This window comes from Molothrus ater, chromosome 2 (assembly GCF_012460135.2).
Source record: "Molothrus ater isolate BHLD 08-10-18 breed brown headed cowbird chromosome 2, BPBGC_Mater_1.1, whole genome shotgun sequence".
Lineage (NCBI taxonomy): Eukaryota > Metazoa > Chordata > Aves > Passeriformes > Icteridae > Molothrus > Molothrus ater.
The window spans coordinates 47,611,523-47,626,784 of NC_050479.2; the positions used below are offsets into that span (position 1 = coordinate 47,611,523).

The following is a 15,262-nucleotide window of genomic DNA, read 5'->3' on the forward strand; positions in this document are numbered from 1 at the left end:
GGTCTAACATTTGCTAACTTCCAGTCAACTAGGACCTCTCCAGTTAACCAGGAGTGCTGCTAAATGATGGAGGGTGGCTTGGTGATCACTTTTGCAGCTCCCCCAGTACTCCTGGGTGGATCCCATCTGACCCCATGGACTTTTGTGTGTCTAAGTAGTGCAGCATGTCCCCTAGGATTATAGGAGCATCATTCTGTTCCCTGTTCCTTTCTTCCAGCTCATGAGGCTGGGTACCCTGAGGACAACTAGTCGTGCTCTTAAAGACTGAGGCAAAGAAGGCATTAAGTTTCTCAGCCTTTTCTTCATCCTTTATCACTGTGTTTCCCCAGGCAGACAGTAAATTATGAAGATACTCCCTAGCCATGCTTTTGTTGTTGATGTATTTGTAAAAAAAGTTTTTCATTGTCTTTTATGACACTGGCCAGAGCAAATTCTTGCTGGGCTTTGGACCTTCTAATTTTATATAAACTCATGAGATTGTTATGGTCCTCGCAAGTTGCCTGCTCTTTGTCCAAAGGTGATACACTCTTTTTTTTCTCCTGACTTCAAGCCAAAGTTCTTTGTTCAGTCAGACTGGCCTTCATCCCCTGCAGAACCCACACTGGAACTGGGGAAAAGTAGGAAGAATAATGACGGGCAGATATGAACCATTAGGTACTGACTGCAAATCCCAGTTCCCCATTCCCTTTATTCCTGTTAGCTTGGAGGAAGGGAAAGGCAAAGTAGTGAAGAACAAAGTTCTAACTGATCCTGAGTAAAGTGTGTGGGGACGAAAGGTGTTGTTCTAACTTTTGTCCTTGTTTCTCACTATCCAATCTATTTTAATTGACAATAAACTAAATAAATTTTTATCAATCAGTTTCTTTTTTCCCACATCATAAATGATCTCCCTGTCTTTATCTCAACTCTAAATCTCTTTCATCTTATTTTCTTCCTTTTTTTCTGATGAGAAGGGGAAGTGAGAGAGCAGCCAGGTGTGTGCCTGCAAAAAGCTGAGGTCAACACATCACAGCAATCATTCAGGATTTTGTGCTCCTGGCCCTTTTTCTTGAGAAAGTGGCAGTAATGGTCTTGTAGTAAAAAGTACACCAACACATACTAACTTTGAGTTCAGTATGATACACAGCAGTCATAAACAAATTTTCTCATAGACAGTTAAATAATTTTTATAAAGCGTATAGCTAGCTAACACTGATTGCCAAGAAAGCATGAATTTCAGGTCGAAAACATTTATCAAACAGAAAAAAACTGTAATAGTGCTCACAAAGAATATTGCTCCCTCATTCTACTATGAGGGACTTAAAGGGATAAGAATACAGAAAAAGGGAGAGAAGGAAGGGAAAGAAAAGTGATATACCTCTGAAATAGGGAATGCTAGGTTTCTTCTCCCTGTTTTTTTAATGTGTTTTATCCAAATGTTACTGAAAGAAAATATATAAGGAATGTGTAAAATCCCTCAGGGCTTAATAGAAGAGTCACCTTGCACTTATATTTGTCTTTTCCACAGTACTTTTCTTCTTTTGCGTATGTTAAATGCTATTCTGACCCTGAGAGCCTTAAGAGCTTGAGAGACAGCTTAGAGTTCTAGTTGATTAAAAGGGCGTAAACTGCAGACTTGTATATGGCTAATTGGGAATGCATTTCTTTTTCTATTGTCATAATGCACAATTTATTATCTTATGGTGTCAGCATATCTTGCATCAAAAGGAAAAGCTTTTCCCTTCAATATAAGCTGCTGCTTCAAATTTTCCATGTAGTTAAAATTCACATTCCAAAATACCTTTATTGTATCGTTCAGTTAAACACTAAGTTTGAGGTCTCATCTCCCACCATTTTGTTAGAAGCATTTGCTCTGACAGCAACAACAGGCTGCAGGGTGTTTTCTGGAAAGAAACTATTATCTTGCCTTTGAGATTTTTCAAACTAATATGGACAAAAGCAGGCTTGATCTCACTGGAAAGCTGTGCAACTTTATCTCCCAGCTCAGACATTCACAGTGGCTTGACTAACAGTAATAGTTGAAAGAACTAACCAAGACCTCTAAGGAGCTTACATCTAAAATAACATTCGAAGTATAGAAGAGGAAGGATGAGAATCAGCTGCCTTAGTATATTTATCTGGAGTAGCTTTAGGTGCTATGGAGAAGTCTTTCAGATTTCAAGTTGCTGCTCAGAAAGATATGAGTCTCCTCTAAGTCTTCTCTCATACCTGTGAGCTCTGGGTGAATACTTTGCATACATAAAGGGTCTCAGATGACATTTAGGCAAAAAAAAAAAAAAAGTCCAAGACTGATTGCAATAAAAAGGTAGAGAACAAGAAAGTTGAGTATGTACCTTTCCAATCTACTGCAATTCCAACTTCATTTTTTTTTAAGTCTTTCTTATCCTTATGAGATATTTCAACTTCCCAGATATCAACACTATATGCATATGGAATTATATGCAGACTAATTGTTATTGAACCTGGCACGTCAAACAATAGGATATTTTTGTACACATGGTATTGCTTTATGTAGGAGAGACATGCTCTCATAATATTTGTAGTAATTATAGATGCCAAGAGCAATCCACCAAAGCTTTTAAGAATGCAGTTCAGTAATATGTAGAAGTGTGATCTTCACAAGCAACTCATTAATCATAAAGTAAAATGAAAATATCCTATGCCTCACTGAGTCACTTATAGTACAGAAATATGTTGTTTCAATTCACCAGAGACTGTTTACTGCTCACAGAAACAGCTAGTACTTACTTTTGATAAAGCTTCATTGTCCTGGCATTTCTAAAACCCCACCTCTGAAAACTCTTCACCATCTTCACTCAGATCTCTCTTGTTCAGAGGAGAAGAAATAGCTCTTTTTTCCCCTCCAGCCCAAGTTTCACATGCAGAACCAGCAAATGCAGTTTCCCTCTCTAAAACTCAGAATGTACCTCCAAAAGATTTCTAATTTAAACCCCTCATAGAAAGAATTATAAACTCATATAGCTAAAGAACATTGTTTAGAGTCAAATTCTGAATGTGTCTAAGGGATGGATATTCCACAGTATATGCAGGAAATAGAGCAAGGTTTTTGATCACTGTTAAAGTGACCCATCTGATTTTTTGTTTTGCTGAGAATTTTCCATATTCTAATCTGAATCTGTTGCCTCCCATTTTTCTGCTGTGAAATTCTGAGAAAATTTTAACTCTCCTTCACACTCTTTTCTTAGGGGTTTGAAGACAATATAAGATAAGATCTCCCTGTCAGCTTTCCCTTTGTAAGGTTGAACAAACCAAATTTCTTCATTTTCTTCTGCTTCATGTGCTCCAGCTCCTGATATTGATGGACTCTTCTTGTACTCCCTCAGGTATGTTATTGTCTTTCCTGGAATGGGTAGCCCAAAGGCAGAATCATAAGTCCAATGCGATCTCACAAGTGCTAGGAAGGAATAATGGCATGTTTTGGCCCACTAGGCTCATTCTTGCTAGCTCTTCCCATGGTGTATTTGGCCTTCTTTACCAGAAGGGCACATTCCTGACTCTTTCATTTTATTGTTGAGACTGGGTGTTTTTTCAGAAATGTGGCTTTCCAGTCCACCAATCCCCATCCTGCACTATCAGAGGTGCTCCTTTCTTCCCTGGTACAGGGCTTTGCATTTACATTTGGTGATCTTCAGAACCTTTCTATTGGCTTACTTCTTCAGGTTGTTCAGGTCACCCTGGGTATCAGTCCTAAGCTCCAGAGGGTCAGAAGCTTCCCTCAGGTTGGTATCTTCAACAAGCTCATTGAGGGAGCAGACTAGCCCTTATAAATGCTGCTGAATGCTACTGACCCTGTTATTGATCCTTATGAGGCATCACTAGGAATTGTGAGCCAGTTATTCAGTTGACCGTCTGAATTCATTTTGCCACCTGCTTTATTATCCACTTTTGTCCTACACCCAGCCCATACTTTTTTTCATCAGAGAATACCACTTAAAACAGAATTGTTTTTGCAAGCAGGCAGCCTGGATGCTCCGGCATCCACAAGCAAAAATAATTAATCACAACATACCATATTTTGTTCCTGTAAGTCTTGTAACAACCTAACAAGTCACAGTGGTTTCAATACACTATTACAATGAATTTTTCTGTCTAAAGCAGAGACAGTATATTTCACAAATGATGGATGAATACACTGGCCAACAGGTGGAGAAAGGTATTTTCTACTGCTAAATTACCTGTCTTAACAAGGGCATTCAACACAAAGAACTGTGTATATAAAGGACTGTCAGTTGGGTCACAGGAAGTTTTGCAGGAGGTTATTGCAGTAAGTGCCTTTGTGTTAAATAAAAAAGTTGGATAATTTTCTCAGAAGGACTAATGAAGCTTCAAATATTTTTCTCTTTGACAAAATAATTATATAATTTCATGCTGTTGATACCTGAAAAAAAATCAGTTTTCTTGATAGTGAGTTGATTGTTTTACTGTATTGAAATAAAGAGGAACACTAATTCCTTAATTTGGAATGCTACATGAAAATCACTTCTCTGTAGTCTTTTTGTACTTGCAGTTCTCTCTTTTCTTCTGTACTTTCTTTCATTGCCAAATACTCAAGGTGGGTTTTCGGATTTGAGATACCTTTTACCTTTTTAATATTCAAAAGTATTGATATTACTTGAACTGTAGGTCATTATTTACTTTGTTCTTTTCAGACGCTATTAACTTGTTACATCATTCTGTCACTAGCTCTGAAGTTCTGATACTAAAGTGAACTAAATTTACATCATAAACACACCTTTTTCCCAAGCAAGGCATACTGCATTATAATATTGCCATACAAAACCTGCAATGGAGAAGAAGATGACTCTAAATATCTCCATCATAACAAACTCCTAGCAGAACAGCTTTCTGAATTTGGGGTTAAACAAAGAAGCTGTTAAGCCCATATTTATCTGATTACATTCAGAATTAATAAGGTGGAATTAATTTCAATCCATGTGATTATTCTTGCTCATATAAACTTAATGAAGTGCACTCTGATCTGCTGACCTTCACAATTCCAACCAATTTCAAACTGTGATTACAAATTCAGGAAAGGTATTAGTGAGATTTTTAGATTTTCTTAAGAGACTCAGGCCCCAGACATTCTGATGGTGTAAAGCAAATTTAAAAAACAAACAAGCTAAGAGAAAGCCCTCTAAATTAAAAAAAAAAAAAAAAACACAAAATTATAACATCTTCCTACAAAGTTTTGATATTATGATGGTATTTCATGGCTCCTTTTCAGCCCAGCATCAACAGTTTTATACATATTTATCATTCTTCTCTTTGAATGTTGTCTGTCAACCTTCATGCTGGTGGAGAAACAAAGGTAATATTTTACTGTATTAATCAAGAAAATGAATACAGATTTTCACAGCCTACCAATCTCTTGGAAAAGGAAAACACAAAAAAAACCCAAAAAAACAAACCAAACAAGCACACAAAACTCCAAATATAACAAAAACCCAAAGAAACCAACAAAAATAAAAATAAACAAACCAAAGGATTAGATTACAGGTTGCTCAATACTGCTTATACTTGCAGTTAATAAATCACAGGTTTTAGTAAAATTCTACTGTCTATTTTCTTTGGCAATTGATCAGCAAGGCTTTTTTCGTTTTTGTCTTTTTTTTTTTAAGGAACACTCTGTTTAATGAGAAACTGACAAATAAAAGAGTAAAGAAAAACAAACAATTCACAGATGTTAGAATGGAGAAGTTGTCAGTAAAAAATATTTATTTCTCAAAGCAAATGATTTTTCTACAGCCCAGGCATGCACAGAACACTGTGACTTACGTGGGTGTCCTTGGCAAAAGGACAACATAATCTGCCTTTAGAGGAGATGTGTTTTAAGCTGATGATCTCAGAAGTAACCAGACCCCAGTGAAACAACACCCCGACGAACAATCCAAATGTATTTGTGTTTACCCTGGAGTAAAAAGCAATTGCAGTTTGATCAACTGATTGCAGTCCTCACCTGGGAAATCTGAAATCACCACCTGTTGTTTTCTTTCTATGCCAGTATGACACACTTCAGCTGATTTCAGCAGAATATAAAACAGCATTGTAGCCCAGGGAGAGGGGTTTGGGGAAGATGCTTATTCACTTGTGCATCTGCATTTGAACTGTGGCAGCTGAGTTTTTAAAGGAAGCATCGAACAGAAAAGGCAGGTACTCAGAATCCCTGTAGAGAGTCCTAATATTGAAAAAGTACTAGAAGAATTCTTATCCTGTCACCATCTCTAATTACATTTATCTATTTATCTATCTATCTATCTAATCTATCTATCTATCTATCTATCTATCTATCTATCTGTGTTTCAATAGACCCAAGGTGATTATTTGCTCTCTTATACCCCACATCAACCTCTGTAGTTATAACTGAATAGAACAAATAATTTCTATTCTAACATTTGATATGTTTGTATTGTTTTTTAATCTTACAGAATGTTATTTAGGTGTTATTATGTGAAAATACAATGCACTACTGCATGCAGCAAGATGGTTTGGGACTATATTTTCTTTTATTTTGCATATTTGCATTACTAAATGAGAAGCAGAGAACTAACAGATATTTCTTTCATGGAGAAAGGGCTGTTAAATAACCAAACATCATGGAAGTGCTACACAAGTACATAGATTGCACAAATAAAGAAATATAACATGGAGTTCAATTTTATATTATCTAAGGAGTTCAAATCTGCAAGATTGCACAAACCTAAATATACATTTCTAAATAAGTTTTTTCATTATAGAATGAAATGCAAAAAAATCTGCATCATTATTCCATTTTTTTTCCTTTTTGTTTGAAATATACAGTTATATGCAGTATATATGCAATATGCAGTTCCTGTTGTCAAGTGTGTGTTCGGTGAATGTTTGCATTGTTAACTTTCCAAAGTGAACATCCTTGATACATTCTGAGTTTTTGAAATAGAAAATGAGAGCAGAGAATAGAATAGAACAAAATGGATTCAGCAGTGCAATATAGCATTTAGTTCACAATTGTGGTGCTATTTCAGCTTATAGCATAGACATGCAGCAGTAAAAGTCTTGGAATAAAGACAAGTGAGCTAAGACGTTCTCCTTCAACCACAGTCTATTAGCTGCATACTTCCCTTTGCAAATAATAGAATGACACTTTAAACATTTACTGAGCCAAACATTAAAATTACAACTTCTCAGTCAAGGTAACAGATGGACTGTCTGGTCACACAGCAAAGATAAGAATAAACCAATTTCATCCAAAGCTCGGTTGAAAATAAAAGCAAAATCTAAAATACAATAGCAAAAATTTAAGCCGATTGCATATATAGTTTTTTATAAGCTTTATCCTGAATCTGAGGCAATCAAGTGTATCTAACCACTGTAATCTAGTGGTGAATAAAGATTGATTGTAGCGAAGCAAGGTCTTTGTCAGCTTGTACTGTGTGGAATTTGCTGTATATATGATTAATGTGCTTAAGGTCTGAACTGAGCCTACAGGCTTCTTGCTAGCTCTTACTGCCATCTACTGACCAAACCTAAATCTCCTTTGTTTCCCTTTTTTTTTTTATTTTTTATTTTATATTATTGCTTTTCCAACCTTCTCCAGAAATGTAAGGCTTAACAGTAACAATCAGAGTCAGGTTAGAATCAATGAGCACTGTTAAAAATTAGCTGCCATGCTCCTAAAGCCAGGACTAGATGAGAATGTACTTTTTTAAATTGAGAAAACCATTTCTTGTGAGTTTGTTGAGAATTAGATTGCTTCTTCTGAAAAATCAATCAGGATAAATAGGATATTAAAATCTATATTATATGCTTAAAAGCAGTCTGCACAATAGGCAAATTAACATTATAGTAATCTTTCTTGTAAGAGGAATAGATACTTAAATCACAGCTCTATGTACTGTGATTAGAAATGGAGTGTTTCTAAAAGTACAAAAGCAGTGTTAAATTAAAGCCCTAAACCTGGATGATTATTTCACAAACAAGAAATATGGTTAGAGATTTTCAAAGACTGTGGAGGATAAAATTCCAGATATAATTACAGTAAGACAGAATACTATATCAAAAAGTAAAGCAAGCAGCAGCTATTTTTGAAAGCTCAATAGGATGTTATGGGAGAAAAATGAAAAAAAAAAACCTCAAAAGCTTTATTTTCTTCAAGGCATGTGTGCCCCTTTAGCTCCTTAGGTGGTCCACCTGCAACATGTGCAAGAATTTGGTACTACAAACATCCCAGGGTCTGCAAAATTTTTCTGAGGATATCCAATAAGCTCTTCATCAAGTCTACAAATTAAAACCTTTATCTGATCATTCTGATTTCAATAGATTGAAATAATTTAAATTTTTTATACAATAGCCCTTCAAGTGATTTGGGCATACCAAGTGGACAAAACTGACTGTGCTTTAAGACAAAACAAAGAGTGTTTAACAAAATGGGATTTTGCGGTGTCTCTTTAGGAGAGAGGGAAAAGCTCCAAACCAATGATACAAAAATGCAACACCTGATGTTTCCTGAACTGAAACCTCTCATAAGAAATGCAGAATAGTGTCATAATTGTTCAGGTTTTGTGAAGGCTAGATATGTCCACTACAGGTCTTTTTTTTTTTATCCTAGTATTTACCTAATGCAAAGCTTACTTGAAGTGTTTGCTGCTCTTTTAGATCACTGCATGCACAATTTTTGTATAATCATTAACACTCTAGGGACCAAAAAAAAAGAAAAGTCAAGTTTAAATCCAGAAACTGTGGTGTAGTCAGTGTCATTGTTTTAATGACACAGGTAGCATTTGACCAACGATAACTCATCCACTGCAAAACACTCCGGCTTTGTTTCTCAACAGTCATAATCAAGTTCTCAATATTAACTTTAACTTCATTAATCCTGCTGCAGAGCCTTGATGAAAGAAAGTGAGAATTTAAAAAATTGGGCTTTAGAATCAAATAGAGAACTCATATCACTGAACTTTAGATGGCTCCAGAAGAATCTTCAGTGTTTAAGGTCTCTACACTGTTTAAATTATTTCTAATTCCTAGCTCATTTTGTTAAAAAAGTAGACCAAAGCATGAAACCTGCTTGCCAGGCAAGCACTCATTCTTCAATTTCTCTTGATTTGTTTTTTCCCTTTTGGTTCCAGACTTTAGGAAAGATGGATGAGAATACTGAAAACATCTCACTGTCAGCAAAAAATCCAGGAATTCTTTAAATGTCTGCTTCAGCCAAATGCATAGTTCAGAAGAAATCAGTAAGGCTCTTTACTAGTACACAAATAAATCAAAATTTAAGTGGTTTTGGTATTTCTTTTAAAGCCTTGGAATTATATTTTCTCCTTTTTAGTGCACACCCATGATTCCTGGATAACAAGAAATATCCTCTCCTTCCTGTGACTTCTTTCTTGTCCTCTGAGTAACGCTACTCTTATCACTCATTGTTTGACAAATAGTGGTAGTCATTGCAGTGTATGTTGTAGAAATACATTCAAAATCATCCTATCCTGGCACATAACTGCATCACATTTAAATAAACTTTACATTTAAAGTAGTATTTAGAAACCTTTTTAAATTGTCTGGTTAAAGCTGAATGTCTAGATTCTTTACTAAAGCCCCTAGAGGAAAATGTCAAATTTTATCATATGCTCCCCGCAGCCTGGAAGATGCCATAAGCATAATAATTTCTTTAAAATGCAGTAAGACTACTGATTTTTCTCTTACTGAGTTAAAACCGCTTAAATTATTTATAATGGAAATGGTAACACCATCTCACATACTGTGGCATGAACATGCTGCTCTAAAAATTAAGATCCTGCTAACTTCTTAAACTCAATATATTTGCCCAAGTCTTAAACTGCTTCAGTATTTAAGCACACAGGCAACAATATTAATGAGGTATTATTATTCTTACATTTTAAAGTCAAGTTATTTGCATTTTTTTGCACAAGTAGTAAGATAAAACAGTCCAAATCAGATGCACGTCTCTGACAGACCAAAGCAGAATACATTTTACCTGTATTCCTTCAACTGCATCAGAACTGGAACTTAGAAAATATTCCTTTAGGTTCTATTGGTGGTGGGTTTATTCACCATGATGTATATACTTGCTGAAAACTAAAAGTGGGACACAAAGGGGAGATGGAAAAAATGGGTAAAAGTGTCTTTAAAGTTTCTAAATGCAGACAAAATCTTCTGAGGGAAAATTATCCAGAGCATCTCCATTATATAACAAATGCCCACCCCAACTGCTTACTCACACCTTCTCCTAGCATGACAGCAGGAGAAAATAAGACAAACAAGTAGGAAAAGTCAGATTGAAAGATGGAGACACAAGTTTGACACTGCAGGAAAAATAGACTTTACTAGGGGAGTATTAATATAATAATTAAGCGATTGAAAGAAAAATACAATTATTAATTTGAGTCATGGAAAACAGAAAAAGACAAAATACTTTCCTTCACTCTTTTCTAATCTCAGCTTCATTTCTTTGCTCCTGATTCTTCTGTCCTCTTCTTGATCACTCAGGGAATAAGAAATGGGGGTTGTAGTCAGTCCATTATAGCTCCTCTCTGTTTCTCCTTTCTCCTCACACTTTTCCTCTCCTTCATTGTAGGTTCTCCATGAGCTGCAGTCCCTCAGGAAAAAAATATCTGCTCCATAGTGGGTTCTCACACATGCTACAAATCCTTCAGGAAAAAATCTGCTCTAGCTCATGCTCTCCATTGGCTGTAGTATCTCCTGTGTCATGGAGCACCTTCTCTTTTTTGGCTCTGATCTTCATGTTCCCTCTGCCACACCTGCAGGCTAACATCTTCCCATTTACACCAATACAAACAGTAAAGAATTATTCAGTATTACTGTGTAAAAATGGCAATGACACCATATCTCACTCAAATCCATGCTCAGCTCATACCAAACCCTTTCATAACATAAAGCGCCATTTCTCTGAAACCTAGAAAAAAGATTCATTAAAATGTTTTAGGTTACAAATCTTGTCTTTGTTGTCTAATATTCAGGTTCCTACCTGTTGATTTGATTTTTTTAATGGTCCAGAAGACAGGCTTTGTTGATTATTGAGAGGGTGATTAAGTAAATTATTGTCCCTGACTGCCAGGCCTAAACAGTTTCCTTAATCTACTATTTACAGTGAAAGGATAATAAAAAAATTATATAAAGTCTTCACCTCAGTCCCATAAGATCATGCTTAAGATTTGTATTCGTAGTTAATGGAGTAAATTCTACAAAATTCTGAAGTGAAATGTATGATGGAGGGAATATGATTCCCATTGTGTTATCCCCGATGTGTGGGCAATAGCACTAAGTTTTGGTCATGTATAGGTCATTTTACAGTGAGTTACTTGCAATCATGATTTAAAAACTGACACCTAAATATTTTATACAAAGAGGATACTAGCTCGTAAATTCCCTGTAGCTTTCCAGAAATATTACTAAGAAAAACTGCCAAAACACTCTTAAATAGTTGTCTTATTAGTACCTTGTCAACACCTAAATGCTCATATAATTTATATCACATAACTCCTAGATTTTTTTGTTTTCCACTGTAATAGAATTGAATTTCTTCTTAGTAAGTGGTACAGTGCTATGTTTTGGATTTAATATGAGAATGATGTACAAACATAGAGTGTGCATTTATTACTTAGATAAAGACTGTTCTATACTGTCTAATAGCATATCTTGCAGGTCACAATAAGGTTTGAGAATATGTTCAGAAATTCTGCAGTCTAGACAAACTTTCAGAAACTTCCTAAGCCAATTTTATCTCTCTTTGAAGAACTGATCTCTCTACGTGGACTATGACAGGAGACTGCTATCACTAGCACAAGGCTAATGAGAGCATAAAGCTGGCTAAGATGAATCTGTGACCATGCACCTTTGCTCAAATCTCTCAAAAGGCCTGTGACTGAACCTGGATTTGTTTTAGTATCTAATACATTAATTAGCTAATTTTTTTAAATTCAGATTTCTACAGAGTTGGTGACATCAGAGCATCACCAAAAGCTGCACTTGTTTGTTGTGTCCATAGGTAAACTTTGCCTCCCCTGCATACAAAAGGAAAACTTCTAAAAAAAAGAGCTATAACTATGAGTTGAATCAAACTTAATGAAGTATAAAAATAAATTTACTGATTTGTGTTAGTTTTGCATCCTAAAATCAGAGAAGAAAAAGAAAAAAAAAAGGAAAAAAGAGATAGTATAGCTAAAAAGTTAGCCTTGTTCTCCAAAATGTTTGGCGTTTAAACTGAAAATGTTAGACAAAGCTATAGTGAAACCATCTGCTCAGTAGATTGGAAGAAGGTTGGAATACAGAGGCAGTGATTCAGTTTACTTTGCCACTTACATGAAGCAGCCAGGATAACTGTCAAGAAAAAAGTGGGTCATGACAGTATCACGGGATGTGGTTGCTGTTGGGGAATAATGTAATGAAAGGGGACCAATATCAAATAACAAAGTCAGCAAATGGCAATTCTAGAAAGGACTGTGCACTAAACTTTTGCAAATAAAAAAAAGCCCTGCTGGCATCTGTCATTTTCTCACAACAGGTTTCCTTTGTCAATCACTATATTTAAAGGGTTTTAATTATAGGACTTAATCAGACTAACAATAGCAAGGTTATGAAGAGCTTCCTACTTAGAGATTATATAATGTAACAGGATGACAATTTCATCATCCTTATGAAAAAATAACACTAAGAGGTGTTTCACAGGACTGTTGTAAACAGGGTATATGTGATGTGTTACTTCAAAAATTGAGCAATGGTAGAGATCCTTTTCAAATAACAAGGAATTAGTATTACATTAAAATTAATTAGCATTATCAATTAAACTCTTATTTCAATGCATGTTAGAGAAAAAGGTTGTATCTAGAGAGTGCATTTGTTATATTGAAAAATATAGAAACCATTATACACTCAAAATAATTCAAAAATGTTATTAAATATTAGAAAAATAAGTAATTTAAAATGTCTGTGTGGAGAGATTTGTCTTTGGAAAATAATAATTGGATTAAAATACTGTTTTGTTAGAACATATCTATTTCATCAAATGTGCCTATAATCAATTATTCAATTAATTTTCTTAATAAAAACAAGCTTTCTCTTTTTTTTTTTCTTTTTTTTAATATCAAACTGTTAAAATAAAGCATTTTAACAACTTTTTTTCCAGAAGATTCTGGTAGGTTCTGAGCAGAATACACAATATACCTTTCTGAGCAAAATCCTAATAGATATTTTCCTTCCTTCCTTCCTTCCTTCCTTCCTTCCTTCCTTCCTTCCTTCCTTCCTTCCTTCCTTCCTTCCTTCCTTCCTTCCTTCCTTCCTTCCTTCCTTCCTTCCTTCCTGTTTCTCTGAGAAACTAACAGAACATGAATAGAAAGAAAATCTTGCAAAACACATAAATGAACTCCCAACTCTTGGTATTAGACTCCATATTAAAGATTTATCCAAAAAAGGAACAGAAGTCTTATTAGAAGAACAAACAAACAAACAACAAACTCACTACAAAATACCAAACAAACCTAATACAAATAACTTTTCTTTGAAATACTAATACTCTGAAATATTTGTCTGCTACAAAGGCAAGTGACAATTACATTAGCAGATTTATCAGGCCAGGTTCATTAATTATTCCAAGATTTCCACATTTATTTTCACATAACAATATTCCTAACAAAAGTTAATTTTCTATGTTGTTGAATAGAAAAATGGAAATGCACACCTTTTGTGAGTCTACAACAATATTAATGGATAGCAGGTTTAAAATATATCTACATCTGTGAATTACTTTTTTCTCAGTGAAATTTCAAGCTACTGTACATCAGAGAATGATTTTGTTGTAGTAGTTTGCTTGTTTGTTTTTCAAAAATGGACTAGTAAAACCAGGAACTGATGCAATTTTGTCAAGCATATGAATTTTTAGAAAGTGTGGTGGAGATTAACTTCCCTTAGCAGAATTCCTAAGTGGCTGAGTTCCAGACCGTTCATGATGAAGCAACAGAAGAAAAACTGTTCAGATGAGTAAGTCATTGGAAGAGGACTATGGTATGTACTAAAATCTAAATAGATATTGATGCACCTATTGATCTAGAGCAGAAGAACAAGATCAAGATCCTCTAAATCAAATAGTTACAAAAACAAATGATAAGAAAATATGCAAGCTTTGGATTCATATTTTGCTTTACATATGTGCTGATTTTGGCTACTGTAGGCCTAATATTCTTCACAGGTTTATATTTTGTGCTTATGCTGAAAAGAATGTCAGTGATATAGAGATTAGTTGGTTATTGCTGAGCAGTGCTTTGTACATAGAGTCAAGGCCTTTTCTGTTTTTTATATCACCTTGTCAGCAACGAGGCTGGGAGTGCACAAGAAGCTGGAAGGGGACACAGTCGGGACAGCTGACTCCAGGTGACCAAAGGGATATTCCATACCCTATGGCATCATGCTCATCATATAAAGCTGAGAGAAGTAGGAAGTAGGATGTTTGGAATGACAGCATTTGTTTGCCCAAGTCACAATTTTGCATGATGGGGCCTTGTTTTCCTGGAGCTAGCTAAACACCTGTTTGCCCATGGGAAGTAGTAAATTAATTCCTTCTTTTATTTTGCTTGCGTGTGTGTGCATTTTCCTTTACCTATTAAGCTGTCTTTATCTCAACCCACAGGTTTTCTCACTTTTATCCTTCTGATTCTTTCCACCATCCTGCTCAGCATGGGGAAGGTGAACGAGTGGCTGGATGGTGCTTGGTTGCCAGCTGGGATTAAACCACAATGTAAGAAAGAGAGACAGAGACAGAGCAGAATTAGCTCTATCAGAGATCTCTCATGTCCATCTGCTTTACCAGATTGAATGCAGTGTATTCTAAATTTAAATGTTTATGGTTAGAGAGGAAATATGTGAAACAGTGGCCCATACAGAAAATACCAAGGGAAATTTTTCAATAAGAGTGTTAGCTGATACCACTATAATAAATCAACAGAACAGTTCATTCAACACTTCATTTGTTGAGATGGAGAATCAAGCACAAACTTTTCCTCTTCCTGTCAAGGAGAATATATATCCCATTTATTTCTCGGGCATTTCAAGAAATGCCAGACACCTGTACTGTTTAGATGCAACATTAATCATTCTACCACCTGTGCGTCTTTTCATTTACAGCATCTTCCTCCTTTCAATTCCAATCACTACTATCATTTTCTACAACAATGGGGAGCAAGCAGTTGCTGACAGTATTCTGTTTCTCATTTAATTGGAATAACATTTAGATTTT

At 35.3% G+C, this 15,262-nt stretch overlaps 1 long non-coding RNA gene across 1 annotated transcript in view; it reads left to right on the forward strand.

Annotated features, from left to right (window-relative positions):
• LOC118688646 (uncharacterized) overlaps positions 1-10,968 on the forward strand; it is a 102,381-nt gene extending 91,413 nt beyond the window's left edge. Inside the window, exons 4-5 of the long non-coding RNA XR_004980495.2 lie at positions 3,207-3,344; positions 10,592-10,968. This is a non-coding gene — a long non-coding RNA (uncharacterized LOC118688646). The remainder of the gene's footprint in view (positions 1-3,206; positions 3,345-10,591) is intronic.
• Positions 10,969-15,262: the final 4,294 nt, after the last annotated feature.